We start from the raw sequence: 21,762 nt of genomic DNA, 5'->3' as shown, positions 1-21,762 counted from the left end.
CCCTCCTTCTATCCAGGGAACCTGGGCTGCCCCTTATAGCTCCTGTTTTTCCCCTTCTGAAAAGCAATTGAAAACATCTTTGCTTGCGACTCAGAGGGAATTCAGCCATTTAACATAAAATTACTCAGGAATTCCCCAGATGGAGAACATAAACATCTCCTATGGTGTCAAGGGAGTAGTTTCTACAGATGGCAAGTTCAAGAAATCGCAGCCAGTTGACCAGTGCCCCAACTCAGGTGGGCGATCGCCGAGGGATCTGAATGCTGTGTAAGCCCTTCATCCAGTACCTGTTTTCTTGCTAAGATATTCCCACTGTTCGCTCTTGTCTATCCCTTTATTCACTTGAATAATCACTGGCAGCAGCAGAAGCCTCATTATCTACATCATCCTCTCTGTGCTCACATCACGGGTAAGAGGGATGCTGTTCCTTCCTTATGAATTCATCGCCTTCTTGATAAACGATGCAAACAGCGTATCATGCATAGAATTTCTGAGCAAAGGCTGGGAGCTTTTCAGTGAGTCCTGGTCTCACCTCAGTGGCAAGTGTTACCTGCCTCACTTCCCTTCAAGCTGCCAACCAAGACAGGGCTGGCTTCCTAAAAATGGACCTCAGGGATGCTCATGCCATGTGGCAGCACTGCGACGGTCACGCTATGCCCTAGGGTATTTCCCCCATAGCTTACGCAAATTGTAAATTATTATCCATAAAATAATGGGAAAGAGAGACAAGGGCAGGAAAAGGATCTGCTGTAAAGCCTCCATTAGCAAATGAGATTGGCTCTCCTATTCATGTGAGAAGTTCAAGGAGGCAATCTTGTTAAACAGCCATTTTGCATAAAGAAATAATATGCCATAATGGACCTTTTCAAATAACTTTGATGTTTTCCAGAACAGTTTATTAATACCATGCTTTGGAGGAATAAAGGGTGAAGTCTCACTAGAGGATAAAATCATCAGTAGTTGAGCAGTTGGTCATGGCTCAGCAGATTCCCCACTGTCTGGAACACCCTTCCATCCTCGGCTAGAAGTGCCTCTCGGCACACTTTCCTGCCACTGCACCCCCATTTTATCTGGGCATTGTTTACATCAGGGAAACACAGTCCTGGTTTTCAATTGTCTGTAAATGACAGCCCAAGCAATAGCAATGAACTACCATGTGACCTCTCCCTCTTTTCCATCCCTTCCCTCAATACCCCTGACCTTAAGACTGGAAACAAGGAGTGGGGGTAGGAGGGACAGGAGGGGCAGGAGGGTGATGGGGCCGTGCCCCAGGTTTGCAAGGGGCAAGTTAATAATTTACCTATTTGAAGTAGGTTTCACAAGCAAGACCCATCATTTGGCTTCTTGGCTGGATGTGTACCTGCCTGTACACACCTGTGTGCTAAACTCACCCAACCACTGCTTATCAGACTCCTTCATGGAATTTGCCCAATACTGCCTGCTTCTAACTGTACCACTCAGCTTTCTGTCCCACTCTCCTGGGTAGGTTACAGGAAATAAAATGTCCCTCAAGTGCTTTCAGTTTCTCCATGTTTTGGGTACATTCTCAAAAGTGATTTCTTTTCACTATATTAATTAATGATACCATATTTTTACAAGTGCATTCTGCAGAGTGCTAGTTTTGTAGGTTGTTAAAGGAGTCCCTTGCCAAACAAATTTGGGAAACGCTGGAAAAATAAAGTTAGTTTTCTTTGCGATGGAAATTTAACACACTATAGAGCTTTTAGTAGATTTGTTTGTTTTGTGAAACTTCTGGAGAGTTATATTGTTTGTTGCATTGCTCAAACTTACTCAACTTTTGCCAGGGAAACCCTTTTGTCAGACATGCTTTGTGCACCGCGATGCACCAGTAGGAGTCGCAGAGGGAGAAGGACTGATTTTTTTTCAGCCTCGAATAGCTTGTGTGGTCTAAGGTGGCTTGAGAACCAATAAATACACAGCACGGGAGCGGGATGGCAAAAGCTCTACCTTCTAGAGATTCTCTCTCTTACTGGCTTTGATGATGCCAGCAGTTATATTGGAGAGGCTGGTGTAGCAAGACACTGAGAGCAACTTCCCCCCAACAGCCAGCAAGGAACCTCAAGCTCACAGCCCTTTAGAGACTTCAGTCTGCCAACAGCCACATGGGGGATCCTTCCCCAGTTGATGCTTCAGATGAAGCTGCAGACCCTGCACCCTCAAATGCAACCTGGGAGAGATAGGAAGCAGAAGACCAGCTGGGTCATGCCTCCATTCCTGACCTACAGAAACTGTGAGATAATAAGAATTTTAAGCCACTAAAAGTTGGGGGTAATTTATTATGCAGCAATAGGTAACTAATACAGATTATGGTCTTGAGTCTAGACTCATATGAACCGATGTCTTAGTGGGATTAGTTTTAAAACTTATAATTGAGAATGTAAGTCCTAGGCAGAGTTTTGAAGGAGAAAACAAGATTACTTCTTTTAGGATAAGAAAGTGTATCCCAGTCATGAAGAAAAGAATGTACAAGGACTCATAGGCCCATCATTGCAGAGAACACTTCCTGAGAAATATTATTGTTAATTCTATACATGGCACTATGGGGAGTAGAAGAATGAATAATTTCTCTTGTCCTCAAGATACTTTGTCTCTAGAAGAGAAATGAATAAATAATTGAGCATCTATTTTCAAAAGCAGAAGTAAAATAAAGATACAAAATACTATAGAAGCTATACTTCCATACGTGCATATGGGAGAGATTAGTTCCAACAGAATGGAAGGAGAGAACTAAGGAAGTTTACTTGGAGGAAATACCAATTGAATTGGCCTTGAGGAATAGGAAATAAAATAGTAGTATTTTAACAGATGGAAGGGATGAACAAAAGCATTCTTGGAGGAAAGGAAAGTGTAAGAAAACGTTCAGATATAAGGAAATATGGGATGAATTCAGGGTGTCTTCAGTAAGTATGTGTGGGACATTAAACAGGGTGCCTCTCAGAAAGAACTAAAACTGAAACTGAATATTCAAGTGATTTTGTATGAACTGGGTGGACTTTTGTTTCAACAAATTACATCAAGGGCATGACAATTTGGCTACCAGAATGAAAACGCAGTCTCAGTTTCTATCCTTTTGATTTCATCTCTAAGTCTGACACAGAGAACAAACATCTCCCTTCAGATAAGCCTCACCACCCCTTTCTAAATGACCTCAGGAGGTCCACGAGTTGAAGCCTATGACTTGAGATAAGCGGAGATTGAAGCCATCCAAGCCAAAGACCATGAAACCCATAATCACCTCAAGACAAGATTCCACATTGTCTCTAGGAAACTTCTCCTAACGTTTGACAACTTTCACAGCCAGACTACTCTTCTTGATTTTGTATTCCCTGATGGTTATCTACCCACTTTCGAACTGTGAAGATACTTAACTCCTCTCTGAAAAGTTCTGAGTTTCTTTGACCTTTCTTCATAGGTCCCTCTTCTAAGTCATTAATAATTGTCATGTTCTCCTCTGGACCTAGTCCAAATTCTCTATGTCTCTTTAGTAGTAAAGACCCCATCTTGGCAGAATCCATTAATAAAGGGCCTTACATATGACAGATGGGGTTAAAGAATGACTTGGCTTTCACATTTCATATTCCATGCACATGACATCACATGATGTTTACTTCCTAATGTCAGGACCATGTCACGGGCCCACATTTGTTCTGCCCATCATGACTTCCAGAGCTAAGAGAAGTTTTGGCTGTATGAACAGATCACTACACTTTTCTGCAGGGTCTTAGGATTTAGGAGTTATTACCCTTCACGTGAGCTATATTGTAACGAATACCCAATGTGATTAGAATTTTAATATTAGAACACTGAAACTAAAGCGGCCTTCTATTGGTAAAGTAGCACAAACTCACCTAAGAACCTTCACAGGCATCTTTGAGGGTCTCACAAACATCCTACTGTGGATGTTGAATGGTTCCTAATTCTATCATTGTTTTGCTATCGAGCAAACTAAGGTTTGGAATATGGTAATTTATTTATGTAAGTAGATCCTAAGTGATGAACTCCTAAAAATCGAATTGGAATCAAACAAACCCTCATGAGACCTGCCTCTTCAAGCAAACACTCTGCCTCAAGTCTCCCCTAACTTGTCAAAGCATATACGCCCTAAATCACTGATAAGAACATGCAACTTCCTTAAGTTGTATTGTAGTAGCTAAAATTCAGATGTGATAATTGAATGATTAGGGTGTGGCTGGGAGGATTGGTGAGTTGTTTTGGGGCCCATGCAGCCCAGCTGGTGGGTCCCTGACCACTGTCAGTAAGACCACGATGCTGCTCAGCTAGGACCCTAAAAGAAGGTGCCGGGCAGAACTGGTATTTTTCCCCTGACAAGACAAAGCTACCACCTTCCTCTTAGGTGGTGGAATCCTGTCCTTTTAATACCTGATGATGCCCATCACACTTGGAATTGAGTGAACAGATCTATAAGCCGACTCTCTCTTGAAGTAGGGGACCTTCCTTTCTCCCCAGATGGGCAAGTGTCTGGCAATAAAAGGCAGTACATCTGTCTATCCATCTGTCTGCCTATCTACTCCTGGGTCTGTAGTCTTGGTTGAAAGGTCCTACTTCACCAGAAGAACCTGTTTTTATCTCCATCTTTAAAAATGAAAAATTGTTTTTAACCAAGCTAAAAAACCAAGATTGTACAACTGCTTAATAGCTGAGGAAGGCCTACAGTATGTGGGTCTTAATGCCAGTGTTCTTTCTATTAAACCACACAGTTGATAGTGAAAATTAACTGGGAACTTTAGTGCTTAGGAATCCCATTCCTATATGATTATACTGTTTGTCATCATAAAATTATGGATGTCATTGAGTGGTAGAAATCAGGAATTGCACAGAACCAGTCAGCAAATTATATTCTAAGTATTCCCCTTGGAATCAATTAAAGAATATCTTTAACAGATTAGTTCTTTTGTTTCATCATTAGAAAGCAATACATAAACAGAATATTTAGGCAAAGAAATATTTTTCATTCACATTAATTACAGCAAATTGGCTAGAGAATCTGTAATAAATTGCAAAGTTTGACACCTTATGAACTTATTAAAGTGAAAGCTTTCCTCATACCCTTTAAATTATTCATTTTCATGGCTTAAAATTATAATTTAATAGTTTTATTGGCATGCGATAATTTTTAAATTACAAGAATATTGTCATGTTACTAGTACTTCATATACAACTGAAAATTACCTTTGGCATTTTAGTAGCAATATAAAATAATGAACAAATGCGCAAATCTGATTGGTTACATAGTTTTCCAGCTCTTTTGCAAAACAGATAAAAATTCTTCAATAAATCACTAATTTATACCTGAAAAGTTTAATCTAAGAAGACCAACTATTTTATTACTTCCATTTGATTTTGTGAAAATTTCACTTGGAACTGATTTTTTTTTTTTCTTCTGCTCATTTTTTTTTTTTTTTCACTTGAGTCAAACTCTTGATTTCCTCTGTGACAAAAGGAGAAAACAAAGATGCATTCTGCTTTTCTGCCTAAATCCCCCGCTCACCTTCTCCCCTGGAGAGAATTTTCTGCAGTGGGTCTCTACTTCTTACCTCATTTCAGCACTCACCCCTCTCCAATCAGGTTTCTATTCCCATCTTCCTCTGAAATTGCTCTTTTAAAAGTCACCAGTGGTCATTTCCTTTTCCTTTTTTTAACTTGACTTCTTAGGACCTTTCAAAACCACTTGAACATTTCTTTCTTGGTAAAACACTGCTCTTGGTTTCCTTAACATCATGCTCTTCCCCTCCTTTGATATTTGCTAGTCTCCTCCACTAGCTCTTCTTCCTCTGTTCAACATCCAAGTTATAATCCCAGCCCCCTTCTCTTCTGTATCTTTGCTTCTTCCCCAGGTAATCTTATCAAGTCCCATTGCTATAGCTATCATCTCTATGGTAATGAATCCCAAATCTATTACTTCCATCCTGACCTCCTCTGGTTATCTGACATTTACATTTAAATGATTCAGAGGCTCTCAACTTCCTGTTCAAAACAGAATTCTTGATTTCTTACCACAAACATATTCCCAGTCTGCCTCTTGCCAGCAAAATATTCCAGCATCTACCAGTCGCCCAAGCCAAGAACCTCGGTGTCATCCTTGACTTCTTTTATTCCCCTACTCCCTATTTTCAATCCATCACAAGATCTATTAACTCTGCTTCCAGAACATGTGCCAGACCCATCTATTTCTGTTTACCTCCCACTCCCACACTGCCTCTAAACTACTATCACCTCTTGCCTGAAACGCTGCTGACACCTCTTTAGTGGTGTTTCAGATTCTGGTCTTGTCCCCCTTCAATGTATTTCCTACACAACAGCCAGAGTAACCTGGTAAATCATACTGTCTCACCCCCTTTTGAAAATTCTTCACTGCGTTCCCTCACAGTAAAGATAAAACCCCAAATCCATACCTTGGCTCTAAAGGCCACTTGATTTGGCCCCTGTCTACCCTTCTGAACCCATCTTGAACCCCCTTCCTTGACTCTGTGCAACCACAATCCATCACTCCATCAGCCTGAGTACATGAGGTAAAATAGAGTGGAGGAAAGCCTTCAGGTATTTTAAGCTACTAAGATTTGAGATTGTTTATTTCTATAGCATAACCTAGCCTGTTTTAGTTAGTACAGGGAATCATTTATACATTTGTTTGTAAAATACATATATCTTGGGTGTGGTATATATCAGACATTATTAGTGGAACAATTAATGTAACTGGGATAGACAGTTATATTCATTGCTCTCAAGGGGTTTACATTCTAATGAGGAGGCATAAAATAACAGATAAATGTATAAAATAAACCCATGATACCCTGGGAAGATATCATAAACAGACACAGATGACAGCCCCAAGGTGAGGAAGATGGCCACAAAATGTATCCAAGACAACTATGAAGTTCAAGTTTTTTGAAATAAAGATGATAAATGGAATTAATGAACAAAGTTTAGCAATTAAAAAGACTGAGAACTCTCAGATTTAAAGGGAAATATCAGAACTCATACTAAAAGGTATATAGAATGCAGTGTAGGGCAAATGATAGAAAAAGTATCACATACTTAAAACACAATGTAGAATATTTTAACAGTCAAATTAGAGAGAACATTTATGTTTTTTAGTACCAAGAAATGATCAGACAACTAGAGCAATGAATCATAAACAGATACACTACACTATGTGTACGTATACACAGATACATACACTATGGAAACCTAGTGTATGATAGTAGAGAAGTTACAAATCATTGGGAACTATCAATACTTACATATATTGTGCTGGGGAAATTAGTTTGCCATATGTACAGAAATCAGATTGTATCCCTATCTCACACCATACACTGCAATAAATTTCAGATGGTCTCAAGTTTCAAGCCTGAAAGGCAAAACACACCTCTATTAGAAAACAATGTAAGGGGTATTTTGTGACATTGTTTTGAAGAATGATTTATTTAATAACATGCAAAGCTATAATTAATAAAGGGAAATTGATGGAATTTATTATATAAATATGAAAGATTTCTATTCAACAAAGGTGATAGATAAGGCATAGTCTGCGAGAAGGTGTTTCCATTTTACATTACTTCTAAAGGACTAGCATATACGTTGTACATGCAACTCTGCAAGTCTAAACAAAAAGAATTGAACCAAATAGAAGTGGAAAGTCAAATGGCTTATGAGATCGGCTCACACCAGCATGGTCAAGTTTTGGTGAGGGCCCTCTTTTCGGCCTGCACATGGCTGCCCTCTGTCCTCCTGCGCACATGTCTTTCATTGGTGTGGACAAGAAGCGGATGAGAGCTCTGGCTTCTCTTCCTCTTCCTAGAAGGACACTAATCTTATCAGATTGAGGTTCAACCTTTATGTCCTCATTTAACCTTAATTAATTCTGGAAAGGCCCTCTACAATCATTTTAGGGATTAGGGCTTCAACACATGAATTTTGGGGGAACACAATTCAGTTTATATCGACTCTCAATTTTTTAAAAGTTTTGTTTGTTTTAGTTTTACAGTAACTTTCACAGATCATAGCTTAATATTTTATTTTATTTTATTTTATTTTAGGCTGTGCCTTGGGGCTTGCGAGATGTTTGTTCCCTGTCCAGGGATCGAACCTGGGCCCCTGGCAGTGGAAGCATGGGGTCCTAATCACTGTACTGCCAGGGAATTCCTTAGCTTAATTTTTTAAATCCTCTATTTTCTGTTGAAAATAAGAGTTAGACTCTTGAATCTATACTATTGACAAAAACCCTGAAACATTTCTTATCCAGTTTCCTTCTCAATCGATACCATCCTATAGAGATGAAACTCTATGTTAAAGACAACTGGAGTGATGATTCCAACCACATGCTTCCTGGGTGGCCAATGTCAGCATTCAATCTACTAACATATCCAATCAAACTTGCCTGATTTGAATTACAGATATAAATAGTGAAATTATCAATCCATTCTTTTAGTATCTCACCATATTCCAAGCACTTGCATCATATGCATCTTTTGTTTGATCATTTCAACAATCTTGAGAAGCAGACAGAAAGATCTAGTTTTAATTTCATACAAGAGTAAGAGGTTAAGTGACTTGGCAACAAAAAGCAACAAGCAAAGGACAGATCCAACAATAAAACCCATTTTTTAAAACAATTGGTTAGTGGTTTCTCTTTTCTGTTTTTCCTGTGCAATGTTTCAACAGTTAAATAATTGTTTAAAGATCATTCATTCTATAAGAAGGTACTGAGGAGGGTACTATGACAGAATAAAAAGGTGAATAAGACCTGTTTTCTCTCCTCTAGGAACTCATGTTAGCTTGCACCGTATTTCCTGCAATCCAAACCAAAGCTTTGCTGCATGAAGGCAGCCATGTCTTTCCATTCCACTTTAAATCAACTTTCTCTGTGAGCATTCCATAAATTTGAATTATGGTTTAATGTTCATTTATTATTAGGATTATGATTACAGTGCAATTTATTTCTGATGTCTACACTGATTCACTAAATCAAAAATTTTGAGGGTACATTTTACTTTTATTACTTCTCTAATAACCAACTTCTGGTTAATCAAACAAATACTGCAATAAATCCATGTGAATCACTGTTGATAACACTGGATTGACTTTTTCTCTGCAATATTTTGAGTCAAGGCATGATTTTGATATTTATACCTTTACCAACATTTTAATGTTTATAATACCACCTTAATTAATAAAATATATTGAAAAATACTTAAGATAGAACTCATAACAAATCAGAAATCAACCTTTCTGTAGCTAAACAACGCTTTATCTTTCTGATTTCTAGCATTTTCTTTTCTTTCTTTCTTTCTTTCTTTCTTTTTTTTTTTTTTTGCGGTACGCGGGCCTCTCACTGTTGTGGCCTCTCCCGTTGCGGAGCACAGGATCCGGACGCGCAGGCTCAGCGGCCATGGCTCACGGGCCCAGCCGCTCCGCGGCATGTGGGATCTTCCCTGACTGGGGTACAAACCCGTGTCTCCTGCATCAGCAGGCGGACTCTCAACCACTGCGCCACCAGGGAAGCCCTCTTTTCTCTTCTTTAAATTATTTTCAAAACATTTACTGAAACATGCCTTAAAGATTTTTTTCTTTCAGGGAAACAGAAAAATCCATTTATGTCCACTAATACAAGCTTATTTTCAGTATAAGACTTTACCTTTTCGGGGGCAGACTGTTGAGTCATTGGTACTTCTCTTCATGAAATCTCCTAAATTGCAGATGATTTAGCATCATTATATCTTTAATGATAGAAATCACAAATAAATTGGGTTTAAAATTTCCAAGAATAGTTTTGAGGACTGCAGTACATTTGGTCTTTAGGGAGTCTGAAAATACCAAATTGACCAGGTCAGATTTGATGGTCTTGGATCACTGTGTTTCATTATAGCCTATACACAGAAACTTATGCATCTTCAAACAGCCTTGCTCCAATGTGGGGAACTGCTCTAAGCCATTCATAATCAATAAGGCAGCTGGTTATGCTTGAATTAAGTAAAATAGTCAACAAGGATTGCAATAAACCCTGTTCAAGTAGAGTTTGGAAACCTTCAACATAGAGTTCTTAAAAGCAGACCATAGCTTCTAATGAATTACTTGTTCCATGACTGCTGCTGCTTGAATCAATTCCATCATCAACCTCACCAATATGTCTCTCCACTGCATTGATAAATAGGAAGTTCTGAATGGCTTCCATCATTTTCCCAACTTGGGCAAAACCCATCTGGTCATGCCCAGCCAGTCCTACTATCTACAAATGTTCTGACTTCCACATATGGACCACACAGCACAGGCAAGGCAATCAAAATCTGTTAGTCGTGGAATGATCCGTCTGGTATTTTCAGCCATCTTAATAATTAATTGGGTAGCATCTGAATCAATAATTCCATGATCCAAGTTGGTCAGCAATGCGGCCAGGCTTTCCTGATAATTGGTCTAGTTGTTTTGATTTCCAGGACCTAGTCACAGAAATTGTGAGGTCTTGACTAGGTTCTCAAAAACATTCATGCAATGCAGCTTTATGGAAATAATTCATATGAGCATTACAGTGCCAGTGATAAGGGTGAGAAGCATTAACTCAACAATTAAGTGATTTGCTATTCATATGTATTACTAATGTGTTAACTATGTCATTCCCATTATATAGTTGTTCTATCTATCTGTCTCTCTGGAGAGGTATAGAAAGATCTTGAACACGAGGATAAACATTTTGATAGAGTTTGGGGAAATTTTTCTATATCCATGTTTTATAAGTAAGAAAAAGTTTTCATGAGAAAGATGCTATATTTATTCAGATATAAGTATATATATATATATACATATAATATATTATGCAGATATAAATAAATATTCTCCAGTCCCACGCCTTCTCTCCATTGCCCTTTGCAGCTAAAAGACCAAGACCTAGGAGAATTAAATATTAAAATTTATATTAACATATATACGTATAGATAACTAGATACAATTATTTTGAAATTCCTCAACAATTAAGAGTTAAAAAGGAATTTAGGATGTAAAAACCTCTAAAATAGAAGGATCAGCAAGAAAATAGATTGTAAAATTATTATTATTTAATTACAAAATACTTTGTTAATGCTCTTTTGCTCCATGAGAGTTTTTCATCTGACAAAAGGCTTAGCCGCCTCTTCAAGCAGAAGATCACTTCAATACCTGAAGATAAATATCTACCAGTAGCCTTTAAATAATGCTTGCCATGTTTGTCATATATGAAGCAGACTTATACATAAATTAAGTCTTCCTAAACTGTAGCTATGAATCAGAGTCCTATGAAATGTGCTATTGCTAACACACTCTGGTGGGATGATGCTACGTGTTCAATTGTTTCAATGATAAATTTCCATTAGAAAATGGAACGATCTGTTGACAGACAAAAACAGGAACTAACAATGGACTATTTAGACTTGCAAATGATGGAACATTTAATTATTCCAAAATAGCATTCCCCGGTTAGGGGATGGTCATTAAATCCATCATCCTTCAGTGTATGTGCATGAAACATCTATCATGTCTTCCTCAAACAGGAGTCAGTCATCTAAATATAGATTTTTGGACCATCCATTTCAGCATGACATTTCATCGAAAGCCTGGAATTCCATTTATTTTGTGTAACAGAGATAAAGTGTTTGTAAACGATGTGATAAGACCATAAAGAGAAAATAAAGTGAAATCCAGCTTCATACAGAGATAAATACAAACTCCACTAAAGACACTACACTACAGAAAGTGAAAAATGAGAGCCACTGTGTCAACCACACAATTCCAGGTAAGAGTCAGTGTTCTCCAGATATAGTTTTTTAAAATGTGCGGTCAGTTTTAGTACTGTAAATTGGTGTGCAAATTAATTTGCATTTTGACTCAAGACAGAGACAGCAAGATCAAGACGAAAAAAACGAAATAGACTTGAATTCTTTATGTCAATGGTCAAATACTGAAAAAATATTTATCTACCATGTGAAAGATAAATGTCTTGCAAAACAAAATTTTAGGAAATTCAGAAATTAATTGTTTTTTCTGCAGGGTCTCATTGTTCAGCAGATATATATTGTAGGTAGATATGTGTTATTTTAAGTCTGATTGGAGACAAGTTATGTTTGGGACCTGGACAAACATTTCATGGGAAGATAAGTACAAATAAAATCAAATCATTTTCCTAGAGGTGGCCCCCTCCTCTCATGGAATGGTAGGGAGTGAGAGGAACTTGGAGGAATTTATAAGCAAGTTTTCCATAAGGGACCTTGAAGGGAAGGGTCTCATTTGGTCCAACATTACTAACTGCCCCTCCTGGTCTGGGCTTCTCTCAACCAACATTGTACAGCCTAAGAGACCAAGGCCCAGAGAAATTCAGTGATGGCACAAGGCTACATGCTGATGTCAAAGTCAGGCCTTGTGTTCATGCTTCCCAACACTAAAATGTTATTTTAATTCACTATTCTGCCGAAGGAAAATGTGTATGTCTGTGCATGAGTGCATACATACCACCAAAAGTCTATCTATGAGGGCTTCCCTGGTGGCGCAGTGGTTGAGAGTCCGCCTGCCGATGCAGGGGACGTGGGTTCGTGCCCCGGTCCGGGAAGATCCCACATGCCGCGGAGCGGCTGGGCCCGTGAGCCATGGCCGCTGAGCCTGCGCGTCCGGAGCCTGTGCTCCGCAACAGGAGAGGCCACAACAGTGAGAGGCCCGCGTAACGCAAAAAAAAAAAAAAAAGTCTATCTATGAAATTTTAATCACACTATGAAATTGGGAACTAAGGGTCTAATAACCTACCCTATTTAATTGGACCGACTTTAGAAAAACTTTCAACTAGTTTTCTTAAAGAGCTTTGGACATGCTATGAAAGGTACAGAAAGTTGTCATCTCTGCTTTAAATACTTGTGAAAGGCATGTGTACAGAGGAGAAAGTGTTTGAGAGACCTTTATTTAAAATATGCTCAAAAACTGTGATCACTTAGTACAGCTAACAGTGTGTACACTCCCTTGCCCTCAGACCTGGACTTTTAAAACCAGAAAGACTTAGCTGTTTTACCTGATTCCCCTCCCACCCAGCCCTCCTGTCTCCAAAACTTGTTGTCTCTTACACATTTGAGGTCAGCTGAATCAATGATGGTGGATGACAAGAAAAGAGGGAATTATCACTGACTGTATTTACCTTTTCCCCTATTGTATCTACAACACAGAAACAGGCAGTCCCAGGCCTATGAAACGTTCTTTAGGATTTGACTACCTGACTTGTGACCTTGCTAATGGCCAGTAAACTCTCCCATTTCTCATTGACCCTCTTCCTCCCGGCAGAAGAGGCCTAGTTCATTGTTTCTAAGAAAAAAAAAAAAAAATTGGTAAGTAGCTCTATTACTGTCCTGGTAAAGATAGAGAAATAAAAAATGCATCTTTCCTTACAAAGGAACTTACAAAAAATGCATCTTTCCTTACAAAGATAGATGGTATGAACTCTTAAAATCTTGGCCGCTTAGCTGACTGATTCCTAAATAAAGGCAGGGTTCTCTGAAGTGACATAAGCAGAGCTCACCCATTTTCTCATAAATGGGTTGGCAAAGTAGAAGAGACAGGAGAAGACTTAAACCTAGGAAGTCAGAGAGAACATTGTAGGAAGCCACAGCTGACGTTATAATGTGTCCTATTTATGAGGCAGCTACAGAGGTAAATAAACATCAATTGTGTACGATATTGCCAAGTCTACACAAGCAAACGCCCATCATTTTGCTTAGTGTTTTGCATACATATGGACTGTAAGATCAAGCTTGATATGTGTGATTTCTTACGACCATCAGTATAAGAATCTGCCTTTTGCTGGCATGCGACACTGTGAAAGATGTTACTTTTAGACTCTGCCTGACATCAAATGTGGGCAACATCTACGCCTAGCTTCCGGCACCTGTCTCAGCTTCTTCTCTCTGCTCGGTTAAAATATCTTATAACAATGTCCTCATATGTACCATCTTCTCATATGTAGAGTTTTGAAATGTTGTACCTTGGAAAGTTTTATAGGAAAAATCCCTGGCATGGTGAAAGCAGTTTATAGCATACCTACACATCTACAGAAACATTTGTAAGAAAAAAGAAAAAGTACCTCCAGGCGTTTCACAGAACTAAGTGTGGAAATATCCCTAACATGGACAAAATCTGGTCCCAGCAAAACATGATTCTTTCTGTGAAAGAAATCCTGTCACATCCAGCTCCTTGTATGATGTTTCTTCTTTCCTTCCCCACCGATACCCCAAGCTCCTCCCCTTCAACTGACTCAACTTTCAATATTCTACCATTTCTCTGCTAAATGTTTAGAATCAATTTTTTCGCTTCTCCTGATTCCTACTCCAATCCAAATTCCACACCCTCTTCCCTCTCCTCACAGCCCTCTCTCATCTCATTTAATGGCAGAAAGTCACAGTAGAGGCCAAACAGGTGAGAGAGCAGCTTCTACCTGGACGTGCTTCAGGTTTTCTCATCTCTAAGCCTCCCCACCACCTTGGCCATTTGCTTACGTTCACAGAGCAGTGTGTCTCCCAGGAGGGGTGGTGACGCGCAGAGGAAAAAAAGGCGCACTTGGTGTGCCAGTGCCTCACAGTACCAACAGGAAATGGCAACTTGAAAATAAATTAGGCGAGGAATTCAGGAAACTGAGGGACAAGTTGTCGTGACGGTGATTTGCTCCTCCCAGCATCAACACACACAGGAAGGTCAGAGTAAAAACAATTCCTCAGAAGCTGAAGTGGACAGATTGATCAGAGCCAGTCACGGGAGAGGGACGTGAAGGATGCGAAGCGCTGTGGAAGCCAGTTGAGAGACTGGGGCGGCTAACCCTGAGAATGTTCCAGAATCAGAGAGGCATTGTAAGCGTCCTGAGGTCAGTTAGGGTTTTGTGAATTGAAACGTACAGGACTGAACTGGAGGACTATATTCTATTCGGGTTTGCAGAAAGAAGAGGCTGGAGCGGGTCAGCGGCTCAGGAAGGCTCTCACCTTCATTACCTGCTTCGGCCTCAAAGGGGTGGAAGGCAGAAAGAATTCCAGTTGACGAAGTTGTGTGTTCCCCTTCCTCCCAGGACAGTTCTTTGTTCCTCCAAACTTCAGGATATTACTGTTTTCCCTCTTCTTCAAATCAAGGAAATTAACTCTAGGTAAAAATGAAACTATATATACAATACATACGAGTATATGTGAACATATACTCTTAAAATCGAATATATATATGTGCAATATATAATATATAAATATACTATATCTATATCTACATAAATATAGATATATATATTAGACTTGAAGAATTTGGGGAATTCATAAAAGAATATGAGATGATTCAAAAGTGAGGACTGTCCAGAAAAAAACAAGAGAGATGGTCAAGCGATTGGGTCCAGAGGAAGTTCAGGCATTGCCATCAACCCAGAAATCTAGGGCACTGGCCTTGCTCATACCAGGTGCTCTTGAAAACTGAAGGGTCTGGGAAAGAATAAGGGAAAATAGCTGATACATCAGAAAGATATCATAGAATCAGAGAGAAATACAACGAAGAAAAAAAAGCTGCCCTTTAAAACAAATTGACATATGGAAACTGTACAAGTATTTACATGGTTTTATTCATTTTGTTCTTAAGAACCTTTTTTTTTTCAGAGCCCTAAGGTAATATTTTTAGACTACACTACATGGAAGACATATATTTTTCAGATAATCACACATGGTGTTAAATTAGCTTTGTGTATGTATCTTCCAGGCACTGGGGTAAACATTTAGCCACCAATGTCAATAATAAGTTTGTTTCATTCAGCATAATAGTCTTCAAAATATAGGCCTGTGTTTATAGATTAAGATTAAATCTAGGAGGGAATTGGGTAATTGTTAAGCCATAATGACCTCTCTCTTTTCTGAAAATGAAACAAATCTAACAGGCATTCCTTTTAACTAAGCCCTTGAGAGAGCCGTTACATTAGTGTTTTCAGAGAGTGTTACTCTGGAGCAAGAATTAGCTATTTGTTTCTGGGTCACTTTGCTATAATATTTTAATGACACTATAAATTTTGGAGCTAATTAACATAATAAAAAATTCCAACCAGTTTTCTTAAATATTCTAGGACTTTCAATGAATAGTTTCAGAAAGTCTTCAGACTCATGTTTCAAAACATGTCCAGTTTGCATCAGAATAACTCATGATTGTCAACAGTATCACCTTCCATCCAGAATCACTTCAGGCTAAGACAGAGTAAAAGGAACTGGATTTACCCTTTTGCCTGAAACAACCAAAAAAAACAAAAACAAAACCCCAAAACAAAACATGTGAAGCAACAGTTTTCAAGACATTGGACATTAGACAACAAAGGACCATGATCCCTGAGGGATGGTAGATTAATGAGGTAAGCTCTACAATTGCCCCAGCTATTGCCTCAGCTACTTACAAGCCACTGTGTAGGGAAGTGGAACCCAGGCAGAGTCTGGTGGTCTCATTCACTTGTGGAGAAGGAGCTGAGAGTTAAGGGAACCAATGCAGGTAGAATTCACAGGATACCATACTGTTAGGAGATATCTGCAGAGAGACAGAGACAGAGAGAGAGAGAGAGAGAGAGAGAGAGAGGAGAGCGAACTCTGCAGGTGTGCAGAGGGTCTCCTCTGATTTTTACCTGAATATGGACCAGATTGTGCATGTGAGGAGACTACCTGAAGCCAGGGAGAAAAAGTATTTGAAATGATTAGAAGATATGCCATGGAATTATAAAAAAATATGCAGTTGATTAAAAACATAACCTAAAAAGAGGGAAAAAAGGAACAAAGAGTAGGTAGGACAAATAGAAAACAAATAGAAAGATAGTAGATTTATATTTATCCACATATATAACTATATTAAATAGAAATGGTTTAAGAGGCCCTTAAATTACAAAAAAGCAAGACCCAGCTAAATGCTATCTACAAGAAACACATTTTAAATATAAAGGCACAGATAGTTTAAAAGTAAAAGAATCGCAAAAATATACTATGCAAAAACTAATTTTTTAAAAGTTAGAGTGGCTATACTAATATTAGACAAAGTAGATCTCAAGGCAAAGAATATTAACAGGGATAGAAAAAGGTCATAATGATAAAGTGGTCAGTTAATCAAGAGGACATAATAATTTTAAACATTTATGCATGTAATGAAAAAGCTTTATAATTTATGAAGCAAAAATTGACAGAGATACAAGGAGAAATAGATAAATCTACATTTATAATCAGAGATTTTTATACTCTTCTGTTAATAATTGGTAGAACAAGCAGACAGGAAATCAGTTAGGATATAGAAGATCTGAACAGCACTGCAACCAACTGATCTAACTGACATCTATAGGAAACTTCAGCCAAAGACTTAGAATAAACTATCTTTTCAAGTACCCATGGTATTTTACCAAGATATACCATATTCTGTCATTAGAAAGTCTCAGTACGCAATTTAAAAGGATACAAGTAATATAACGTATGCTCTCTGACCATCATTCAAAGAAATTAGAAAACAGTAACAGAAAGATGCTTGGAAAATAGATAATTGGAAACTAAATATAGCTATTAAATTGGATCTGTTGTTAAAAACCTTCCCATAAAGAAAACGCTAGGCTCAGATTGTTTCATTTGTGAATTCTACCAAATATTTAAGGAAGAAATAATACCAAGCCTACACAAAGTATTTCAGGAAAGGAGAGGATACTTCCTAACCTGTTGTATGAGGCCAGCATTACCCTAGCATCAAAAGCAAACAAAGACATTACAAAAAAAAGAAGGCCAGTAGAGCACGATATCCTTAAAAACATACATGCAAAATTCTAAGTAGAATTTAACCAAATCATACTCCAAAATATATAAAAGTCATGATATATTATGACCAAATGGGGTTTATCTCAGGAATGCTGGTTTAACATTTAAAAAAATCAATATGCTTCATCATATTAATCTAAGAAAGATAAAACAAATAATCATCTCAGTGGACACAGAAAAAGCACTTGACAAAAGTCCAGCATCCATCCTTGATTAGAAATATAAAAAAAATAAAAAACTCTCAGCAAACTAGGAGCAAACTAAAAGGGGACTTCCTCAACCCAATTAAGGGCATTTTACCTGTAGTTAACATTTTCTTCCAAAAATGTTTTAAAAATTAATGAGAGATTACTGTGAGCAATGGTGTCCAGGAAAGGGTCTTCAAGAAAGAAGGGCTACGGATAGCTGCCTGATGTGGATTTGTCCCCACTAAATTTTTTAGTTTCTAGCATTGTGACGTAGGAAATACTTTATCTGGTGCATTCGGCAAGTTCTGCCTTCAGCCTGCACCGCCCTTCACTTGGCTGGCTGATCGCTGTCTCTTCAGTCTAACTGTGCACATATCTGGCCTTGGAGAGAGCACAGACACAAAACTCCTTGGGATTCCTTCAATAACTTGTTTCCTAAATTATCAGTCGGAATGCAGTCTAATTTTTATTGTCATGCATGATTTGGGATACAGTCATGCTGAACCCCATAAATCCTTAGCATCTGAATCATTGCAGGAGTTGGTTTGACTATTTTCAGACATAATCTCACTAGAATCTGGAATGTGGGTTCCTGAATCATCATTCCTAAATTTCTGAGCTAATCTGAGCTTTGTGATGATAATAGTTGTAATTCTGGATTTAATGTAGTCCCTTTCATCTTCAAAGTGCTTGGCAAACGTTAACTAACTAGCCCTCCAGTCCTCAAGAAAATACAACAGCACCATTTTTTTTTTTTTTTTTTTTTTTTGCGTTACGCAGGCCTCTCACTGTTGTGGCCTCTCCCATTGCGGAGCACAGGCTCCGGACGCGCAGGCTCAGCGGCCATGGCTCACGGGGCTAGCCTCTCTGCAGCATGTGGGATCTTCCCAGACCGGGGCACGAACCCGTGTCCCCTGCATCGGCAGGCGGACTCTCAACCACTGCGCCACCAGGGAAGCCCAACAGCACCATTTTTTAAATGAGATGTAAAGAAGGAAAAATATTGAAGTTTATAGTTCATTAGCTTGAAGCAAAAATGTGGGAGTTAAACCTAGAACCTGCTCCAGTTATGTGGGTTTGGGGACATACTTCCACCAGAGGACTTCAGCAAAATCACTAATTCTTTTCTTTTGCAAGTGTGTGTATTATAAATGCTGTTACTTTAAATGCTAGGATTTCTTTTTATGCACTGATATTCCCTCTACCTAAAGAATTAACCTACAGATCTTGAGTCACACATAGGTAGTATTAACTTCATATTTTAAAGAAGCTTCTCCTGGTGCTTATGCCAAAGCCAGAGTACAGACGCATAGCCATAATTATGTCAGTACAGGAAGCACATAAAAATAATGGTGTCTCAAAATGTCTAGCTGCAGGTACTTCTTGTCCCTTTGGACTCAGACCATTTTCACTGTAAGAAATGGAGGCTCTCTGGATGCCTGATCAAACTCTGCCAAAAGTCCCTTTATTTGTTAAGCCTAAATTTCATATTCCCCTGCCTTCAAATTAACTCACCCTAATAATATGGAATGTCTTTCACGTTTGCTGCTTCCTTCATGAAGTAACCTGGCAATCGCAGGTGAAAAGCTAATATTGCTGCAGCCCCTGTGCCAAATTTCACAAATAATACTGCTTAATTATCAACCAAGTACATTTGCTACCTGGTTCAGTCATGACTGTACGTTATAACTGGGAAGGAAATCAGACAACGTCTTTGCTTACTTTCCTAAATGCGGCAACGACTGTGCCCCACGTTACTGAGAATAAAGCATGTGGAACAGAGGCTTTCACCGACTGCCGCGAACGGCAGCAAGCGTTTGTCTGAATCTGGCTCTGGATGTGCTCGGTGGCTTCCTTCCCCACCAGCAGTAAATTTTGATGCTTGCAACAAATAACCTTGAATGACATCATTGCAGTAGAGGCAGCCCATCTGGTGCTGTGTAGTCAGACCCAGGTCTTACTTAAAATAGGCCACCTTCACTAGGAGCATTTATCTCACTATTTCAAAGTGCTTGGTAAATATTAGTGCACTTTCTCAATGGTTTTGGAAAGCGTTATAACAATGGTCAAGAACAAAGTTGTTAGATGGGAAATCTAACTCAGGAAGTCTCCTACTGAAGTCAGAACAATTCGCAGCCAATCAGATGTGTGCCTGGAGCTCGTTCATTTACATGTTTGACAAATACTTATCAAGAGTTTGTTATACTATTATATTAGACAGTATAGACATAAACCCTGGCCTCCCAGAGTCTACAGCCTGGTGAGAATATGAGATAGCCAAGTAGCCAAGCAATTATAAACAATGCAAAAGCCCCATTAGAAAAAAGAATACTTTGGTGACACTTCAGAGAGTTATCGATTTCTTGTTCGGTGCATCAGGGAAGGCATAGGGCAGTAACTGACTTCTACACTGAAATCTGAAAAGCAGGTAGGGGTCAGTTAGATGGGGGAACATAGGTAAGAGTGTTACCAGCCATGGCGATGGTGTGCATGAGAGCCTGGAAGCAAGCAAGGATGTGGAGTGATTGGGGAGGACAAGATTTTCACTCTCACGGGATAGGGTAGGAAGAGGGGAAGCAGATGTGGCTGTGGACATATTGCAACCAGGTTTTGCTAGTTTTCTAAACTATGTTAAGGACTTTGGACTTTTTTCCTGAGAGTACTGGGGAAAATGTTGAAGGATTTAAGCCATGACATATCATAATTGGTTTCATATTTTTAAAAATATCACTTGTGGAGCAGGGTGGGAAGATGATTGATGGCAGAGGCTGCTGTAGTAATTCAGACACAGAATGATGGCGGCCTAGATTAGGGAAGCAGCATTGGAGATGGAGAAGAGGGGATGGATTTATAGAAGATACAAGAGTTAAGACTTTTAGATCGTTGAATGTGGCAGGCAGGGGAGGCTGAGGAGTGAAAGCTGCCTCCCAGTTTCCGGCTACGTTTGATGTTGGTACCATTTGTTGATATGAGCATGAAGAAGAAGAGATAGGAGTGGGGCATGAGGGTGAGGAATAGAAATTTTTTTAGTACCATGGTCTAAACACTATTGGAGATGACCGGTAGACAGCTGGCTATCATATAGGTCTGAACTCTAGGAGAGAGAGATAGACTGGGGCTACAGGTTTGAGAATCATTGCCACATAGATGGTAGATGTATCAGGGGACTTGCCCAGGGAGAGTATGTAGAGGGAGAAGAGAGAAAGCCTTGGGTAAAATCCCCAAACACCGTCATCCAAGGGATAAAGAGGAATCTTGAAGGGAGATCAAGAAGCAGCCAGAGAAGTAAGAATACCAAGAGAGAAAAATATCACAGAAGCCAAGGCAACTGTGTTTCAAGAAAAAGGAAGATAAAGTGAGTAAATAAGGAACTGAAATCTATGAATTGGATTGAGGAACGAGATTGTTGGTGTCTTTGGTGAGGACATCCCATTTCGGTGGAATGGTTAGGACAGAAAGAATATTTCTGTGAGCTAAAGAGTGAATATGAAGTGAGAAAATATAGACCATCTCTGTAGACCACATTTGAGAAATTGGGAAGAGGAGTAGAGGAATAGGGCAACTGCTGAAAGGTGAGGACGGTACATAGATGGTAATGTTACAATGTGAGAGCATATGTAACTGCTTAGAGAAAGGAGCTAGGACAAGGTGAGAAAAAAGGTACAGGATGACGAGCACACAGCTCATGGAGCAGCTGGGCTACCAGCCCCGGCACTCTCAATACTGAGGTCCTTCCTGACCTCAGATCCAAC

This window comes from Delphinus delphis, chromosome 2 (genome assembly GCF_949987515.2).
Source record: "Delphinus delphis chromosome 2, mDelDel1.2, whole genome shotgun sequence".
NCBI classification, from domain to species: Eukaryota; Metazoa; Chordata; class Mammalia; order Artiodactyla; family Delphinidae; genus Delphinus; species Delphinus delphis.
The sequence above is the reverse complement of the archived record's forward strand: the minus strand, read 5'-3'. Positions refer to the sequence as shown.